An 8059-nucleotide genomic window follows, 5' to 3' on the forward strand; every position below is an offset into this window, starting at 1 on the left:
GGCCTCTGACCCGCGAGGAGGGGGCGTGGCCCGCTAGGACGGGGTGGGCGGGGAGCCCTTCGTCGCGGCGCCTGCGCAAGCCGCTGCGCCGGAGGAGCCGCGGGCAATTACGACGGCCTGCGTGGTGCGGTCACTGCGCATGCTCCGCACAGCTGGTCCTCGCTGGATTTCCCCGCGCGTCGGGAGGTGAGAGGGAGGGAAGACGCCGGACGAGCGAAGGGTCGCATCCTCGGTGAGGAGGAGGAAGGCCCGCCCAGGGTGTGAAGAGCGCCAGCGCTTTTGAGCACCTTGAAGTGTCAGTCTGGGCTCCAGAGCCGGGCGGGATTTCCTCAACCACAGAACAAAGGATGTGGGCAGACTGAGCGATGTGCGGCTTGCCCGGCCCTCCCCGAGTGACAGCTCCGTCACGACCCGCCCTGGAGCCCGGAGCGCTTTGGTCTCGGGTGTGGGGTCAGGCTTGTCGCTCCAGGGCTGGGAGTTAGGTCCCTCCCCTCTGTGAGGGCGGGAGGGCGAGCTGGTTCTGTGCAGTTGAGCAAGCTCCGCACTTCGGGTGTGGGCCGTCGTCTTTGAAGTGAAATTCGGTGTGAGGGGAATACGAGCAGAGGGAGGGTGTGAAGAGACCTCAGAGATCAGGAGAAACCGAAATGTTTCATCTCTGGGGAGAAAGATGAGGAGCCGTCGGGGTGCAGGGGGTATTACTGGAAGAAGGATGCTGGAGACCAGATGGAGAAAAGCTTCCTTAGGCTGGGAAGGGAGCTTCTGCTTGATCCTCGCTAAAAGTTGGAAGGTGGCGACCATTTGACAAGATCGCTTTGTTAGAGAAAAGATTGGGAAAGGGCAAGACTGGGAGTCCGGTTTGAGGAGACTAGACAGTAGTGGGCATCAAAGGAAGAAATTGGATGGAAAAAATATTTCTTCTCCAAGAATATTGGAGAAAAGTGGTCCAAAGACACAAACTTGCAGTTATAAGATAAATACTAGGGATGTAATGTACAGTGTGATGACTGTGTCTAACACTGCTGTGTGATACATAGCAAAGCTGTTAAGAGTAGATCCTAGGAATTCTAATAACAAGAGAATTTGTTTTATCTATATGACATGATGGTTGTTAACTAAACCAGTTGTGGTAATCATTTCACAATATATGTAAATAAACCATTGTGCTATATGCCTTAAATTCATACAGTGAGATGTGTCAGTTATTTCTCAATAAAACTGGAAAAATAGGGGTAAAATATTTGCATTTTGAGGCAAAGAACAATGGAGTGGGTTTTTTCCTTTAATTTTGAAAAATACACATGCTAAAAATATTCAGAGTATACAAAAAGAATACAGGAGTTATATTCCCAGTGGCTATTAAGGATGTAGGATTATAGTGGGTTGAATAGTGTCTCCCAAAAGTCTTGTCCACTTGAAACCTCAATGTGACCTATTTGAAAATAGGGTTTTTGTAAATGAGGTTAAGGTGAGGTCATAATGCATTAGAGTGGGCCAGAAATCAAATGACTGGTGTCCTTATAAGGACAGGATGCAGAAATATATAGTTACAGGAAATAAGAACATATGAAGACGGAGACAGAGATTGGAGCATTGTAATAATACACAGAGAAATGCTGGGGGCCATTAGTAGCTAGGAAAAGGCAAGGAAAGGTGACCCCAAAGAAGAAGTGTGGCCCTGCTAATAACTTGATTCCAGGCATCTATCCTCCAAAACTGTGAGAGAATAGATTTCTGTTTCTTTAAGCCCTCAGTTTGTGGTACTTTGCTGTAGCAGCCATAGGAAACTAACAGATCAAGATGAAGACTTACAAAATTCTATCAGGCTGAATTTACTGATAAGGGTCCACCAAGCAGATATTTTAGATACAACATGTTACCTCCAACGGTTAGAAAAAGTTTAACAGTCTGTTTGAATGGTTGCTGAGTATGTCTTTTTCTATTATGCATGTAAACCTGGGAACATAATCATAAGATGGGCTTAGGGACCCACTGGGGTCCACTATGAGAAGGACCTGAGCGAAGCCCTACTGATCAATTGACTTCCATCCTCCCCAGAGTGCCTACACTAAATGAAGTGGCAGAACTGCCTAGGATACTATTGAGGAAGGTATCCAAAGGCTTGGGGGTAAAGGGAGTTGACATGTTAGAGTGAATTTATCATGTAAGATCTGCTCCCCCACCCCAGGAGGGTCCAAAGGACATTACCCTTCACCATGACTCTGGGAAGTAAATCTATGAGTGAAGCCCCAGTGTCTTTGAAGAGATAAACATTCTCTGTAGTCAGATAAATCTTAACAGTGGAAACTACACAAACTGGGATTCCTAAATGCACTGGGGATAATGGGATCCTAGGATGGCAGGGACCAAGAGGTGGCAGTTAATTGTCAAAAACTAGATGGGTGTGGTTGCTGTAATGGACTCCTGAACCGAAGCAGTAATCAGAATTGTCTGACTTACAGAGACCTGTGACATTGGCCAGTTGATCTTAATGTCCCTAGGGAAAAAAAAGAAATGGACAATCTACTGAATTCATACTTGGTATTAGCAGAAAAGTTCTAGGTTTAGCAAACAGAAGTCCTAACTTGCACTGCCAGAACAGAGCGTCACTGCCCCTCTGTCATTTTCCACACTTGAACCAGTTTATACACTCAGAACTCTTTGAGTGAAGGGGAGGCCAAGTCCTCTTGGGGAAGGACCTTGCTCTTTTGCTAAAAATGTATATTATTAATTTGTCCCCGGCCTTCCCCAAAGAGTCCTATGCCCATCTACCAGGGTGACTGCCCACTGGAGGAAAGGAAGTAACCAGACTTTGGGAGATTAGAGGACAATGGCTCTAACTTGACACTGCTTCATGGAAACCCACAATATCATTTTGTGTATGAACCGGAGTAGGGGCTTGTGGAGGTCAAGTGATTAAAAGTTCTAGCTCAGGTTCATCTCACATTAGGCCCAGTGGGTTTCTGAACACAACCTGTGGTTACTTCCCAGTTCCAGAATGTGTAATTAAAATAAACATGCTCAGCAACTAGCAGAATTCCCACATGGGTCCCCTGAGCTATAGAGTGAAGGTAGTTATTTTAGAAGAGGCCAAATGGAAGATACTAGAACTGTTTCTGTCTGTAAAAATGTAACCCAAAAGCAATACTACATTCTTAGAGGGATTGCAAAGATTAGCACCAGCACCAAAGACTTGAAGGTTGGAGAGGTTGTGGTAGCCGCTACATCCCTTTCAACTTGCCTGTTTGGCATGTGCACAAGACAAATGGATCTTGGGGAATGACAGTGGATTTTCATAAATTGAATTATGTGGTGATTCTAGTTACACTGCTACTCCACATGTGGTTTCCTTGTCTGGACAAATCAACACTTCTCCTAGTACTAGGTATATAGCTGTTGATCTGGAAAATGCTTTTTCCCTTTATACCTGTTGAAAAAGTCTACCAGAAGGAATTAACTTTCAACTGACAAGGCCAGCGATTCACCTTCACTGTCCCACCACAAGATATAACAACTTCATCCCTGTCTCATGATATAGCCTGCAAAGACCTCCTTTCCCTTCCACAGAAAATCACACTAGTCCGTTCCATTGAAGATGATATGCTGATTGGCGCTAGTAGGTAGGATGTAGCAATTACTGTACACATATTGGTAAGATATTTGCATATCAAGGGATGGAAAAATAAATCCTCCAAAACTCAAGGGCCTTCTTCCTCAGGGAAATTACTAGGGGTCCAGTAGTATGGGATTCATCAAGATACCACTTTAAAGGTGAAGGACAAGTTGTTACTAAAGGAAGTAACTACTATAGGAAGAGGCCCAACACCTAGTGAGAAAAGAGAAATCTCTGCCATGGGTCCAGGCTATTGTGCAAGTAGCTCTGCCATTTGGGTCAGTAGACCCAGTGGAGCTTGAAGTGACAAATGAGACACTATTTGGAGTCCTTGGCAAGTATTTATAAGTGAATCACAAGGCAAATCTTAGGATTTGGGACTAAAGCCCTGCTACCTTCTGTGGAAGTTACTCTCCTTTGGAGAAACAGCTTTTGGCCTGTACTGGACCTTATTAGAGGAAGAATGCTTCTCCGTGAGTCACAAGTTACCATGTAAATCATGTCAGTGGATTGAAACAGTGATAGATGGATCTGATGAAAATGGCTCCACGCTTCTGTGATCTTCCAAAAACCCATAACCCCAGTCTAGTCATGAGAAAAACTGGACAGATTACAAATTCCATTAGAGGGGCATCCTACAAAATACTTGACCAGTATTATTCGAAACTGTCAAGGTCATCAAAAACACCAAGAGTCTGAGAAACTAACGCAGTCAAGAGGAGCCCAAGGAGATGGACTGACAGTAAATGTAAGGTGGTGTCCTGGTAGGGATCCTGGAACAAAAAAATCCTTCCTTAAAAAAAAGTTGAGTAAACTATCACCTTAGTTAATAATAATGTACTGGGTGGCTCAGTCAGTTGCGTGTCCAACTCTTGGTTTCTGCTTAGGTCATGATCTCAGGGTTGTGGGATTGAGCCCCGAGTCAGGCTCTGTACTCAGCGCAGAGTCTGCTTGAGATTCTCTCCCTCTCTCTCTTCCCATTACCCCTTTTGTGCTCTCTCTCTCAAATAAATAAATAAATCTTTAAAAAGATAATAACGTATCAGTACTGATTCATTAACTGTAATAAACATACCATACTAAAGAAAGATGTTATCAGCAGGGGAGATGGGGTATAGAGTATATAGAAACTCAGTACTAGCTTCTCCATTTTTCTGTAAATATAAACTATTCCAAAAAATAAAGTCTATTATATAGGAAAAATCAAATCACCACATCACAAACTGTTAAACCAAGACTTTCCAAAATAATGATGAATATCTAGCTACATTGTTCTTATTTTGCACTTAGATAGAAAATTTTTAATGTCAGTGTTTCATCTTTAACCTTTTTAAACTTCCTATTTTGTATATGTTTTATAGTACACGTAATAAACACAGAAGTACACATACATTTTTAATATAGGCACATTGGGGAATGTGGTAAATTTTTACTGACATTACAGGACTAAATTATTAGAGAGCAAGTGTGTTAAACTAATTCAAAAATTAGAGTTTCTTAGAGGAAACTGTGAGAGGTAAATCTATGAACTGTGAAATAATTATAACTAGCCTATTCTTATGTAAAGATGAATAAATAAAAACAAAAGTCCATAAACATATGTAAACTTATGTAAAAGCCTATGTAATGACATCACCAGAACAATCCCAATTAGTTTCCGGCTTCTCCTTTGATTTATTTCTCATTTGATAACTAAAAGTTATATGATGACATTGTAATTTGTAAGTCCTTACACTTGGTAACTTGCATTTTGAATCACCCTGGATTAAGGTAACTACCTCTTCAGTTGCCTTGCCTAAAATAGTTAATTCATGAAAGACTGAGTTCCTTTTCTTGGAAAACAGCAGCCCTTATTTATAATATCTTCATGAGGAACAGGGCCAAACCTCTATTCATAGTGTTTCTTGTTTGATGAATTCTCTGTAAGGAATTTAGTACAAGTTGTTTGCATCGCCAACTTGGATCCATAGTAAAATTTCAGTACCACAAACTCACATTTTACAATGAAGTCAAAACACCTTCCATTTTCACTCTGTGGAATTTCCCAATGTCATAGCAATAAAAAAAAAAGATTTCAAGTATATAATGTACATCAATTTCAAAAGTACTAGCAGGAAAAGTACTTTTTAGTTTATTCTAGTTTCATAGATTATGTACCTCTCAAGCTTGAAAGGAAGTATTGTTAGTTTTACTTAGAAATTAACTACTCTAGGAATAGCCAACTTCTATTTGACTTTTCCAGCATACCCCCAGATTGTGGCATGCTCATTACTTGAAACAATTGGGGTGGCGGGGTGCCTACCATGTTTTGGCAGTTCTGAAACTCAAAGAAGTAACTTTAAATAGGAAAAAAAAATAGGGGAAATAGTTCATTAGAAAAAATATCTTGCAACAGTATTAATTTACCTGGAAAGCCCCAAAACTGTCCCCAAGAGTTTTCTTGGGAGAAGGATGGGTCATAATGAAATTTATTTTGTCATGAAAATTAAACTTATGTAAGGAGATGACAGACAGAGTGATGTTATACAAAGACTTGGGATTCTGGAAAATGTTAAACTAGTCATTGGCCTCTAGCTAAATAGAATTTCATCCTAAAGAAATCATCCAGGCAGATGAGAATCTCACTTTATTTAGAGAGCTTCTGAAATGGAATTCCATACTCTTCCATACCTTAATATCTGCTTTGGACTGAAATGTATCCCCCATAAATTCATATGTTGAAACTCTAACCCCCAAAGTGACTATATTTGGTGTTCCCGACTAGTTTATGCTCCGCACAACCATCCCCCTTCACATGTCGAAACCCTACTTCACAATAGGATGGTATTAGGAGGCAGGATTTGGGGAGGTAATTAAGATGAATCAGATGAGGCCACGAAGCTGGAGCCCTCCCTAATGAGATTAGTGCCTTTCAAAGAGTCATGAGAAAGTCTGCTTTCCCCTCTCTGCTCTCTGCCAGGTGAGGATACAAGAAGTCAGCAGTATGCAAACCAGAAGAGAGCTCTCCGCAGAACCTGACCATACTGGCACCCTGATCCCTGACTTCCAGCAGCCAGAACTGTGAGAAATAAATTTCTGCTGTTTATGCCACCCAGCCTGTGGGATTTTCTCCTACGCATCCTAAGCCTTAGCCTTAAGCAAGTGGAGATGGTATCATAAACTACTTCCTTGTACTTGTCTTTTAGGACAAGCATATGGGTTCCTTTGGCAAGGAAGCCCATCATTCATATGGCACACTCGAACTTTTAAAAACCCAAAGGGGCAAACAGTAGTGGTTTCCCAAGAAAATGAAGGCAGAGAAGAGATTCTTTGTCACTTCTCTGCCATAACATATGTTGGATAGCTTCCCCTCCTCCAGCAGTCTGATGTTAGGTTGATGATTCACATATAACCGCATCTTATCTCCATCACATTAAGAGAGGAAAACATCACCCTACCATTACCCAAAACCCTCTGCTTGTGATAAGGTAGCTTGTCAACCTTACCCTAAAAATCATACCAGCCTATTGCTGACAAAGTAACAAGGACTTTCTGGATCTTGTGGCTAATATTTTGTCTCGTGAATTTTTCTTTTTACTCGGCCCAGCATTTTAGAAGGATAGTTGACTAGGCCTTCTTCAGAAGAAACGGATGTATAATTTCATCATCATTGCATCATTCCCCAAAACTTTGGCAGCTAGAATCTATCTTAAAAGAGGGTCTTCAAACTGAGGTACCTCTATTTCCTGGAGTATACCAACGCCCCTTTGTACAGTTATACTGCAAAAGCCCAGGGTCAAAAATAGCTTTCAAAGCTCTCTGAGGACATGGAGAGGCTTGTTTTCCTTTCAAGACACTTCTTCTGTTCAATATAGCCTTTGCAAAAACAGAAGACCTCTCTTATCCATCCCAAACCTCACTACAGTGTGTGCCTCAAGGACTGGGCTGTCCAGTCCAGTAGCCACTGGTCCCATGTGGGTATTCAGTACCTGAAATGTAGCTGGTCAACATCCAGGTTTGCTGTCTGTATCAAATGCTACAGGATTTCAAGGACTTAGGACCGAAAAACAAGAAGAATGTAAAGTATCTCATTTTCTATTTTTTATATTGACTGTTGAAATGATAACTTTTGGGGAATACACCTGACCCTTGAACAACATGGAGGTCAGAGGCACAGACCCCCCCCCCGCCACGCCATCACAAATCCAAGTATACCTTTTTACTCCCTAAAACTTAATTACTAATAACATACTGTTGACCAGAAGCCTCAGTGATAACATAAACAATCAATTAACACATATTTTGTATGTTATGTGTTGTATGTTATATACTATATTCTTATAATAGGGTAAGCCAGAGAAAAGAAGATATTTTTTAAAGGTTTTATTTATTTGACACACAGATAGAGAACACAAGTAGGCAGAGCAGCAGTCAGAGGGAGAGGGAGAAGCAGGCTTTCCGCTGAGCAGG

Source organism: Martes martes (genome assembly GCF_963455335.1).
Source record: "Martes martes genome assembly, chromosome: 5".
Classification (NCBI taxonomy): domain Eukaryota; kingdom Metazoa; phylum Chordata; class Mammalia; order Carnivora; family Mustelidae; genus Martes; species Martes martes.